The sequence below is a fragment of the Panthera leo genome, chromosome C1 (assembly GCF_018350215.1).
Source record: "Panthera leo isolate Ple1 chromosome C1, P.leo_Ple1_pat1.1, whole genome shotgun sequence".
NCBI lineage: Eukaryota > Metazoa > Chordata > Mammalia > Carnivora > Felidae > Panthera > Panthera leo.
In genome coordinates this window covers 22,672,728-22,684,829 of record NC_056686.1, presented here as the reverse complement: position 1 = coordinate 22,684,829, position 12,102 = coordinate 22,672,728, and the positions used below count along the sequence as shown (strand labels likewise).

Sequence of the window (12,102 nt, the reverse complement as noted above, 5' to 3'; positions counted from 1 at the left end):
ATGTTCCAGACCAGGGTCTGTCATGTACAAGCGTGCAAAAGGCAGCGAAAAGACCGGCCTGCAGGTCTCCAAAGGGCAGGCTGCAGGGCGGCTTGGGAGGAAGACGTGAGATCTCAGCCTAAGTGAACTGTTTGAAAAGTCTACCAGCTTATGGACAGGAGGAAGGGAAATCAGCATCGAGCACCTTCTTTGTCGCACGCGTATGTCCTCAACCGGCCTATTTCAGCTCAGAGATAGGCCCCGTGACCTAGGCTCAGAGCAATCCGTATGGCACATTCTTCTGGCCCCAGTGACTGGCACAGGGATGGGACCCAACCAAGAGCCACTGAGATGCCATGAGACCTTCACTGAAGCTTCCGAGAAAGAACTCTCGCAATCCTTTGCCCATGAACTTGAACCTGGACATTTGTAGCCCAGAGCTGTTGCCAACATGTCATGTGTAGCCTGAGCCGGAGAGAAATGGAGAAAAACCAGGCCAGGGTGACATTACTGGGGGCCCCTTAAGTTGTGGGTGAAACCGATCTGAACCCCGAAAGTTTTCCTACGAGCAGGGAATTCTTTTTTTGCTTCACGTAGTTTGGACTGAGTTTCCTGCCGCGGGCAATCGAACAGAATCGTTAACTGTTGACCAGATCCATGCGAGAAGCTCCAGTAGAAAGGCTGAGGATAAGGAGGGTCAGTATTCCTTTGGTCACTTTCCTTCTTCTCTCTGCTAACTGGCTTCTCTGCTCACTTGTGACCCACCATTACATGTAGCACCAACACAGTCTCTCCCGGGGCGGCCCGATCTGCCGGGATGGATTTACAGCTGATTGACTTTGTGTCCTCATCCTAAACTGAAGTTCTCAGGGAGGGAATCGGATTTGCCCAGCCTGGACGAGGTGTCCACTCCAATCCTATTAATTAGCCGTAGGGGTCTTGGCGGGGGGGGAAAGGCTGACCAAGGAGAGATGGGCAGGAAATGTAATTCACATTTCTAAACACACATGAATCACGGTCCTTGTTTTCCAAACCCGAGCGAACTAATGCCCCAAGAAGCAAAGCGACTTGCCCAGGGTTGCAGAGCTGCTGGGTCACAAAATCCGGGTTCACATCTTGCCCTGCTGGACTCTAAACTCCACCGTCCTTCCACACTGATGGCCCCGGGGGTTTTTCTTCGGAGCCCTTCGATTCCTTCCATCCGCCCCCTTCCTGCAGGCAGGGGAGGGCAGGAAACAGGAAAGGGGACTTCCCTGAGAGGTGAGGGCACCCACCCTGGCTGGCAGGGGAGGGGAAGCTGCCAACGGGGCTGGTGCACAGTAGGTGCTCAGGGAAGGAAGTGGCCGGTGACTTGGGTGGGGGGAACAGATGAGGCGCTGAGCTGGGTGGGGGGTGATGTGGGGGCCAGGCTTCCAGCCCTCACGGCCCCATCGCCCACTATCAGAGGAGGCTCTGGGCACCACCTGGCCGCAGGAGTATGGGTGCACACGGAGGGGGCACTGGGCACGTAGCCGCAGGATCTGGACGAGGCTCTCCCTCAGGGTCGGGGGAAAGGCCCAGCCACAGGGGCTGGGAGACAAGACTCGGCATTTAGAGAGACTGGGGGCAGGTGCCGGAGGCCAGAAGGGTCCTCCGGGCCTTCCGGCATCAGGACAGAGCAGGGATGTCCCGCCGTGGGGGCCGGGAGGGGGGAGATCCTGACTCAGGGCAAAGAAGGGCACCCACAAGGTCTGGGCCAAGGAGCAGGGCCCGGGCTCAGACCTCAGCTCAGGCGCGGGAATCGGTGGCGGCGACCGTCCGTTTCCACTCTGCGTCCGCGGCTGCGGCACCTGCGGACGGGAGACCGGAGAAAATCTGGCCCGTCACCGGGGGTGCCCAGTGTAACGCAGACTCAGGGACACAGCGAGGGTTCACCGTTGGCGCCCGGGAATCCCGAAGGGAAGGAGACAGTCCTGGGGGCCCCCGGGAGGTGACAGGTCTCATCCTGGGGGTCACGTTGGCGGGGTAGAGGGAGAACTGCACTCGGAAGGGGGCTGTCTGGGTTCTGGACCCAACTCAGTCTCCAGACCCCTGTGTAAATCGTGGGAAGTCACTCGGGCTCTCTGGGCTTAGCCTGCACATCTGCAGAGCAAGGTCGTTTCTGAGACGGCCGCCAGATTGAGCCTTGGCTCTCCGGGGCTCCGTGTGGCTGCCCTCTCCCCACCCCCCACCCCCCACCCCCAGCTTTAAATCTGACCGGCCGCCTCTCCGCTCAAACCCGCCTCTGCCGGAGGAAGGCGAGTCCGTGCCAGGAACCCCCGGTGCTGACGTGGCAGCCCTCGCGGTCACTGCGTGAGGCCGGCCTGGCCGTGACGGGGCTGCTCGGTTCATTAGAGTCCGGGGATAATGTGCCCTCGCCCTTGGAGATGCCATTACGGGGTGGTTTCTGCAGCTGCCTCCGTGGGAGGCGAGAAAATGGAGAAAAAGGGGCAGCAGGAGAGGAATTTAACTCACACCCCCGGGGGTTGGGGAAGAAGCTGAGGCAGCAAAGTTTTGTGCTGGTCTCAGCTTGGAGACTTGGGTGCTGGAGGGGAGGCAGCCATCAGGCTCTTGCATTTCCTGTGACGGGACCTTCCGTGCAACCTGGCTGGAGCCCGGAAGGGACTTACTGGGTTCTACAAACAGGAAAGTTCAGACACAGAAGGAGTTTGATTCAGGGGCTCAAGTGATTCTACCAGGACCTGTTTCTTTCTTCATCGTTTAGCACCTCTCTCCCAGGCAAGACCACTCGCAGACCCCTGTCCTGGTGACCAGATATCTTCCTTCCAGACTGGAGTCCACTAAAGAGGAGAAAAATTATCTCTCTTCAGGTTGACCCAAAGTCCTGGGCCATTGAACTAAGAGACTGCAGCCTCCGCCCCCGCACCATCAGATTGCACGGAGGTTTGGATTGCGTTGACTGGCTCAGGCTGATCCGGGTCCATCCCAAGAGTGAGGTCAATCCCTCCCCACAAGCCTGGGGCTGAGAGTGGGGAGGGTCCGGCTTTATCAGCAGGAGAATGAACGGGAATGAGGCCACAAAAGCTGACAGGTGCCCCCTAATAAGTTAAAGGTGGAGGGAAATCCAAGAAAGGGTATTAACAGAAACCACATAAAGGGGGAAAATGCAAATAGTTACGCATTATGGCTAATCGCATCTCATTTCCCCAATAGTACTGGTTGCCCGAGGTAGAGAATCCCAGACTTCTAGAGTCAAAAGGATCTTCACAATCCTTGGTCCAACCCCCTTAATCTTCATAGGCAAGACCCAGAGGGCTTGAGTGACTGTGTCAAGGTCACACAGCCCAGGAGAAGATGATGGAGTAGGAAGCCCCAGGAATCCCTCTCTCCACCCGGACAAAAACCGTGCTGGCAGAATCTGTCTGATGTAACGGTTTCGGAAGACTGCTGTCCTTTAGAAGGCTCCCAACTTCCCCTAGAGCGAGTCCGGGCCGCTAAAGTGGAGTTAATTTTACTTCACTTCAGCTCTTGGCTACCCATTCCCCAGTCTCTGGCCCCTGGGGCAGCTTGCACACAGCTTGCAGGAGCCAGGGTGGAAACAGGACTGGCCTCCAAATATCTGGATCTATGCCCTGGTGGCTGATATGTGCTTGTTGCCATGGGGGCACAGACACAGAGGTGAGCAGCCACTGTTGGGACTCCCACCACGAGTGTGGCCAGACTCCCCTCTTCATGTTGAAGCAACTCAGGGGACTTACAGGGCTGGGGCATTTTTCCCCCTTAGTTTTTCTCTTTTTCCTCTTTCTGGAACTAGACATTTAACAATGAGGATATCCTGGGGGTGCCCGGGTGGCTCAGTTGGTTAAGGGTTCGACTTCGGCTCGGGTCATGATCTCACGGTTTGTGGGTTCGAGCCCCGCATCGGGCTCTGTGCTGGCAGCTCGGAGCCTGGAGCTTGCTTAGGAATCTGTGTCTTTCTCTCTCTCTGCCTCTCCCCCACTTGTGCTCTGTTTCTCTCTCTCTCTCTCAAAAATAAATAAACATTAAAAAAAAAGTATGGGGGCGCCTGGGTGGCACAGTCGGTTAAGCATCCGACTTCAGCTCAGGTCACGATCTCGCGGTCCATGAGTTCGAGCCCCACGTCGGGCTCTGGGCTGATGGCTCGGAGCCTGGAGCCTGCTTCCGATTCTGTGTCTCCTTCTCTCTTTGCCCCTCCCCCCTTCATGCTCTGTCTCTCTCTGTCTCAAAAATAAATAAACGTCAAAAAAAAAAATAAAAAATAAATAAATAAAAAGTATGAAGACATTCTGAAGCAATGAATATACAGAGGAATTCAGAAAGTTATGGTACACGCCCATGGGAGGGCACAGGTTCCGGCAAGCCTGAGAAGACCGTAAGTTTATACTTCAGGCTGATCCCTGGTACAGAGACAAGTCTACAAAAATCCAACAAACAAAAGAAAACCCCCAGTGAACTCTGGCGAAAGGGGGAAGAATCTATTTTCTAGAGTTACCATGCTATAAGATTCAAATGTGTAATTTTCAACAACAACAATAACAGAAACACAGAAGTATGGCCCATTCATAGGAAAAAAGAAAGAAACAAAAGCTGTTCTCGAGAAAGACCAGATGGCAGATTTACCAGAAAGTGACCTTGAAACAACGATCTCAAAGTTGGGCAAAGCCCTAAAATCAGGTGTGAACAAACTCAAGACAGTGATGCGTGAATAAGATGGAAATATCCATAAGGAATTAGAAAACATAAAAGTATACAAAGAAGAAAGTCTAGAGCTGAAAAGTATAATGTCCCTGAAATGGAAACATCACTGGAGGGATTCGGAAGCGAACCTGAGCACGTAGAAGAGTCAGTGAGTTTGAAGATAGGACCTTGGGAATTAATGGCGGTAAAGCAACAGCAGGAAAAAGAGTTTTAAACAGGTGAACACGGCCCAGTGGACCCACGGGACACCATCAAGGGAAGCAACATACGTACTACGGGAGCACTGTAACTTCAGTTTATAACTCCACTTTTTGTTTTCTACGCAATTTAAGAGACTCAGGCATTCAAAAATTATTAGGCTGTGTGTTTGGACACACAGTGAATAAAGATGTGCTTTTGTGACATCAGTAAGTGAACGGGGGTGGGGACAGAGCTGCAAGGTGCAGGGTTTTTGCATGTGATTGAAGCTAAGCTGGCATACATTCCAATGAGAGTGTTACAGCTTTAGGATGCTGGCTGCAGTCCCCATGGCAACCGCAAACAAAACAGCTAGAGCATGTACAAAAAAGGAAATGAGAAGAATCAAAATGTTTCACTGTAACAATTACCAACAAAACAGAATACAGCAACTCAGGAGCTGAGGAGCAATGAGGCTTCTAGGCATATAAAATATAAATAACAAAATGACGAATGAAAGTCCCTTCTTACCACTAATTACATGTAAATGGATTAAATTCTCCACTCAAAAGACAGAGATGGGCAATACGGACACATGATGCAACTCTATGTAGTCCTTAAGAGACTCACTTTTGATCCAAAGACACAAATCGATCGGGAGTGAAAAGATGGAGAAAGATATTCCATGCCAACAGTAAATCCAAAGACTACAGGGGTGGCTATAATGTCAGACTTGAAATCGAAATAGACTTTAAATCAAGATCACACAGCGCATTAGTGGGAGACCCAGGTCATCCTAGACAGAACTTGTCCCAGCAGGCATCCACCTACTCAGAGCCACTTCTAAATCACAGAGAACTCTTCGCAAGATGAGCCTCAGTCACTCAACCCAGCAAGACCAGTCTGCATGGTCCAGAATTCATGCAGTCATCGTCCAGATGACATCTCAGTAGGTGCGTCCACCTGGGCCCTGCGGAGACCTCTCTCTGAGGTTCCTGGGGTTCTCCACACTTCACACTCATGACTACAGAGCCGACCCCAACCTCTGTCGCCTGGGCCCTGCCTCCCTGCTGGTCTGCACAAGCACCGAAGTTAACTCCCAGAGTACGAGGCATGGTGAGGCCCGTCGTGGTCATCCAGCCCAAACCTTGCATGTGACGGGGGAGGAAACCGAGGTCCAGGAGAGGAGGAGCATTCCAAGGCCGGCAGAGCGATGCAGCAGAAGGGCTCCCGGCTCCCAGGGTAGTGCTCTCCCACCACACCCCTGTCTGCTGCCTGTACCAGCCCCGAGCCGTGGTCCTCATGGCCCCAGGGGGGACCGTCAGCCATCCTGAAGTCATACTTCCGCACTGACAGCCCCTCTCCCCTGAACAGTGTGCGCTTTCGCAAGGTGTATCCATCTACTCTCTACTGAAACAGGAGACGGTGGGGAGCCGGAGGGCAGCTGCGGGTCGTCCAAGGTCAGCTGCTGACCAGTCCGAGCTGGGACCAGCCCCGCCTCCTCCTTCCAGGACCGAAGCCTTTGAAGAGTTTCTGGGACGTTGGCCTCCCTTGTTCCCGCCCAGCTGGGGTCCTGGGAGAGCTGCCCTGGGAACCGATGGGGGAAGGCTGGGTCCCTGGGCCCCTCGCAGCTGGCAGGCGGTGGAGAGGAGGGGGGTCGGCTCTCCTGGAGGCCAGTCTGGTGTCCTGTCACCGCACACGGCCACTGCCACAGTTAGGATGGCATTCCGCAGAGTAAGAGGGGCCTGAGCGACAGGTGTAAACAAATCAGGTTTTCTTCCTGAGGAGGCAGGGGCCCCGGGGAAGGCCCAGCAGCTCCAAGATGCCCCGGGTCCCGGCCTCCTCCTCGGTTTCCCCTCAGAGTCCTCGGCGTGTGCGGATGGCCCCTGAGGTCACAGCACAGCCATTCCACCTGGGCCGAAGGGTCCCTTTCAGGACGGGCAGTGGGGGGGCCACGGCGAGCCCGGCTGATGCCATGTGACAACCTCTGCCCTGTCTGGTGGCCCTGAGCTGTGTCACAGGACTGACTGGTTGGTGGGGTGGGGGCGGGGGGGGGGAGTGTGAGGTTTTTAAGCTGGGAAATTGCTGTCCACGAACAAGAGGGGTATTTGTCAGTAGGGAAGAGGAGGGAGGTGACTGTCAGTGGGCAGCCCGCTGTCGCTGCCCCAGCACCGAAGGCCTCATCTTCCCGTCCCTTACCTCCTTGCACCTGCAGGGCTCGGTTGTTGTGATTGCACAGGGGGAGGCCAACCCCTTGCCAGGGGGGGCCCGCAGGAGAGGTTCGCAGGGCCAGCCAGAGCCCTGACTCCCTGCCCCAGGGCACGCTCCGCTCCCCAGCTCTGTGCTGCTGCCCCTGCTCCCCCACTCTCTCCCCTCCGTCCAGTTCTCTGTCCCTCCAGCCCCGGAGCAGCCTGGTGGGTGCGTCCCTGCATCCCGAAGATGACCCGAGCTGTGGTGGTTCACCCCTTACGGTTCCGGCACCACGTTCAGGCTGAACCACTGCCATGGAAAGTCCACACCCGAACCACCTCCCCGGCCCGTGTGACACCCCCTCTCTCACGTCCTGCCGGTGGGACGTTCCCAGGGGTAACCTTCGTGGATGACGTTTGAGCAGGCGTCTATCAGAATTCAGAACGCACGTACCCTTTGTCCCAGCCATTTAACTCCCAGGAGTCGATCATTCTGAAATACCCGGGAGTCTGTATTTATGTCTGCAAGGACGTCCACATCATTTGTAAAAATCTAATAGCGACAATTTGAGATGATGTAATAGTCAATCAATCAATCTGTGCGTTGATTAATCAATGCGAAATGAGTGTGGTCCCGGGGGGGGGGGGGGGCACTGGCTCAGGAGGCTAGCCCTCATATATTTTTGAATTAAAAAAACCAATTTGATGAAAAATATGAATAGCATGCAGCTACTTTGCATGAAAATTGTATGCGCACAGATAACCATCTTGAGGGAGGAGCATTCATCCAGGGGGGCCCAGGGGGAAATCCTTTCGGGATCTGAGACCCTGTGACAAGGGGAACTCTTTGAGGCCATTGGGCACAAAAGTACTTTCCCTCTCAGCTGCTCAAGGGTGCCCCCCCCCCCCCCAGGATCCCTTCCTTGCCCCTGCAGCCTGAATTTTCTCTCTCTAAGGGAGCGTTCCCATCAGCGTACAACACGGGGTTATTTCTCCAATCGCCAAACAACAACTCCAAAACAAAACTAACCCTCTCCTGCTACTTTTGCTCGCTTTTACGGTCAAGCACCTCAAAAGAGTCAGCGTACCTGCCATCTGTAATGTCTTTCTCTGAACCCAGACTTGCCTCCCTCGCATCCACTATAGCTGCCCCTGTCCAGGTCACCAGGGACCTGCGTATTGGGCTAAGGGTCCGCTCCCAAAAACACTTGACCTATGAGCGTTTGACATAGTCACTCACTTCTCTCTGGAACCCTGTCCTGACTTTCCTCCTCCCTCCCTGGCTGTTCCTATCCAGTCTTCTTTGCTGGTTCCTTCTTGGCCCCTTGACCCATAGACCCGGTGCTGTCCTTGGACTCCGTCCTTTGTCCTCTTCTCCTAATTCCCTCTCCCTCGTTTGGGAACCTCATCAGACTCAGCTACCTCTACATGCTGTTTGTACACCGATGGTCCCCAGATTCACGCCCGAGCCCAGCCTGTCCCTGAACGTGCACCGCCATTCAGCACCTCCCGTGGGTGTCCAACAGGATCTCACAACTCACAGGTCCCAAATGACAGCCCGTTCCCCAGCCTTGTCTTTCCCTCATTTCAGTGCGGGCAATGCCATCCTCCCAGTGCTGGGGCCAGAAACCCGGGGTCAGGCTGGACCCCCCTCGTCCGCTCCCACCCTGTGTCACAGCTGTCGGCAGCCCTGGTGGCTCTCCTTCGAAAGAAATCTGGAACATGACCACTTCTCATTACCTCCATGTCCCCCCATCCCCCGCTCCGGGCCTCCATTCCCGTCATATCTTGGATTATCTCAGTAGCCCCTTGGCTGCTCTCCCCACTTCCTCCCATTTTCTCCAAGAGTCTGTACCTCCAAGAACAGCACAGAGATCACATGTCATCCTGTCAGGTTTGTCTCTCCTCTGCCCAGAAGCTTTCAACGCCCTCATTAAAGAAAAACATGGAGTCCTTATGATGAACGGCCTGGCCCTACATCTACGGAACCCCTGACTCCAGCCTCCTCACTGGCCTCACTCCTGCTCTTGTCCTCTCTGCTCCCTCCACTCCGGCCACACTGGCCTGCTTGCTTTCCCTTGAACCGGCCAAGCCTTCTCCTGCCCCAGGGCCCTTGCACTTGCTGGTTCTCTGCCCAGGGTCCTCCTCCCCAGACACCCTCCCAGCTCATTCCTCAGTCTGGGATGACCCAGCCATGGACACCACCTATGGCTCTTGTATAACATTCCGCACCCTCTTGAGAGTCCTCCCCAGAAAAAAAAAGTCATCATCCCTGCTGCCCAGAGCGAAGAGAAGACAGAGGGAGGCAAGTTCCTTTCTAGAATTTACTCCCTCTTAGAAACTACGTTTGTCTCTTCTTAATGTTTTCGCCAAAAAAAAATGGAAAGCTTCGAATGGTGTCTTAAGTGAGGTAAGAAAGCTGCTGTGACTGGATGTCACCAACGGCCACAAGTTCTGGCCTGAAGACGTCAGGAGAAGAATCAGAACCCAGCCGCACAGAAAGGCCATCACCCTGCAGACAGAGGTTCTGCTGAAGGGAAAGCCGGCCCCCGACAATCACGAGCTCTGTGGCCTGAGTCAATGTGGGGTTCCGGGCCAGTCAGAAAGCTGGCCTCCCTGCCTTCCGGGAGGAGGATGGGACCAGCGTGGCCCCGTCCTTCCCACAGAATGGGGACGGAGGATCCCATCTCTGCGTGTCCTGAAATTTCCCACTCGTTGTGGTTTTTATTTATTTATTTTGTAAATGTTTGTATTTATTTTTGAGACAGAGAGAGACAGAGCATGAGGAGGGGAGGGGCAGAGAGAGAAGGAGACACAGAATCCGAAGCAGGCTCCAGGCTCCGAGTTGTCAGCACAGAGCCCGACGCGGGGCTCGAACTCATGGACTGTGAGATCACGACCTGAGCTGAAAGCGGACGCCCAACCGACTGAACCACCCAGGCGCCCCCCACTCGTTGTGATTTTTAGAAATCCTTCCAAGTCCTCTCTGAGGCTGAGCCGGGAGACATCCCTAGTCTAAGCGGATTGTAACATCCCCCTCCCCCCACCCCTCCCCGCCCCAAATGTTAATAGTGAGTACCTTAGATGAGAGGAAGTGGAGAGGAACTGGGGGAAAGCTTACCGTTTTACATTGCTGTGCTGTTCGAGTGGTTTTTACTTTCCCAGCAAGCTTATATTACCTTGGCCGTGTCTGTGTGCGTACTACGTACATGTGCGTGCGTGTGCGTGTGGACGTACGAAGGCGTGCGCACGTGGGTGCTCGTGCGTGTCCCAGCTGGGGCGGGAGGGCCACTCCCCGGCGAAAGGGATTCCGCGGTGTGCAAAAGGATTTGTCGAAGGCTCCTTTGAAGTGTCCTGCTCTCCAGGGGCCTACGGAGAAGGATTTTGATTTGTAAACACTTCGCCTTCAAGGTCTCAGGCAGCCCAGAAACTCGTGGTCAGTTTCCTTTTTCAAGTTCCATCCGGCTTCCCCCACGTGTCCCCAGGCTGCCGCTGCGGGCCCAGCACCGTGCCCGGCACCGCGGGCGAAGGAAGGGGACGCGCTGTGCTCGAGAGGAACCCGGCGCTGGCGGGGGCCTCAGAAAGGCTCGGAAGGACCTGCTCAGAAGCAGTCACCGGGGGCGCTCAGCCAGACCCTCTGCATGTCTGCGGATCCAGCCAGGAGCCCGGATGCCAAGGGGGTCTCTGGTCTCCCAGGGTGACGGCGAAGGCCGGGGCCCTGCTGTAGTCAGGAGCGGGTGGGGGTGATGGGGAAAGGAGACCCGCCGCTCTGCTTCTCCGTTACCACCGACTGCAGAACCCCCACAAGGAGCCTGCAGTGTGATGGGCGACAGTTTTTGAAACAACGAGACAAAGAAGTTGGCAGAAGCTTGTGAAAACACACCTCAATTACACCTAGCGAAGGGAGGGAAGGAGCGGGGTGCCTTCTCAGGTTCTCAGTTCCCCCGTTCCGCCCCCGAACCCATGAACCGTGAGATCATGACCTGAGCCCAGAGTAGGACGCTTAACCGACTGAACCACCCAGGCGCCCCAATAAAACCTTTCTAAACAAGGGTGTATTTCTCTTGAAATGAGAAAGCAAGGTGTGCACGGGCACACACACACACACACACACACACACAAATGTAAGAAGGTGAAGCTAAGAGTGTTTACCCCACGGGGCTATTGTGGGCATGAATTTAATACAAGCTCCGTGACACGGTGCCTGGCACACGAGGGACGCTCAGGCCGGGTGTCGCCGTGGCCTCGTTGCGATTGTCGCTGTGTGGTTGTGGGTATTGCTGTTGAACATCGAGGGTCTGGGTGGGATTTTTATTATATCTTTAATTTTTTTTAATGTTTATTTTTGAGACACAGAGACAGAGCACACTTGGGGAGGGGCAGAGAGAGAGGGAGACACAGAATCCGAAGCAGGCTCCAGGCTCTGAGCCGTCAGCACAGAGCCCGACGCGGGGCTCGAACCCACAGACTGTGAGATCATGACCTGAGCCGAAGTTGGACGCTCAACTGACTGAGCCACCCAGACGCCCCTGGGTGGGATTTTTGCTGTAGGACCTCCACCCCTTGGCTGACTCACCAGGAACATCAGAACGACACGCTGAAAAAAAGCCGGATGACCCCTTAACACCATTTCCAGTTTCAATAATCTTTGCTGTTGTGGCTCTGCTGGGCCGGCGAGCTCTGATGCTGATGGTGTAGGAGGGCGGGAGGGTGCTTTTGGAGCACCCCGTTCCTTTCCTCCAGGATTCAACACCTTCCCTCGTCCCTGCATCCAGGAAACACTATGCGGCCCTCTCCTTATTCCCATTCTACCAGTGAAGCTGAGGTTGGCATCCTCGGTTTATATGTGCAGCCTTCCTCCTTCTGTGTGCGGGCAGTGGGCCCTCCCCTTGCCTGGCGTGTGAGGTCACACGGGGCAACCGAGATTCTCTGGTCTTGGGCAGTTGGAAACCATTGGCTCGGTGGGTGGATTTTTTTCTGGATCGTTGCCAGCAAAGCAACATTCGATGGTGCCACCCCTCCTCGGGTGCTCATCTCCCTGCCTGCCTCTCCCTGCCCC

The 12,102-nt window shown here is 55.1% G+C and overlaps 1 long non-coding RNA gene across 1 annotated transcript; it reads right to left on the bottom strand.

Moving 5' to 3' along the window:
* Positions 1-990: 990 nt before the first annotated feature.
* Positions 991-10,234, bottom strand: LOC122227308. Its single transcript, XR_006205962.1, has 4 exons — positions 10,165-10,234; positions 2,700-2,798; positions 1,741-1,808; positions 991-1,191 (listed from the first exon to the last, which is right to left on the bottom strand). It is a non-coding gene; the product is annotated as an uncharacterized LOC122227308 (long non-coding RNA).
* Positions 10,235-12,102: the final 1,868 nt, after the last annotated feature.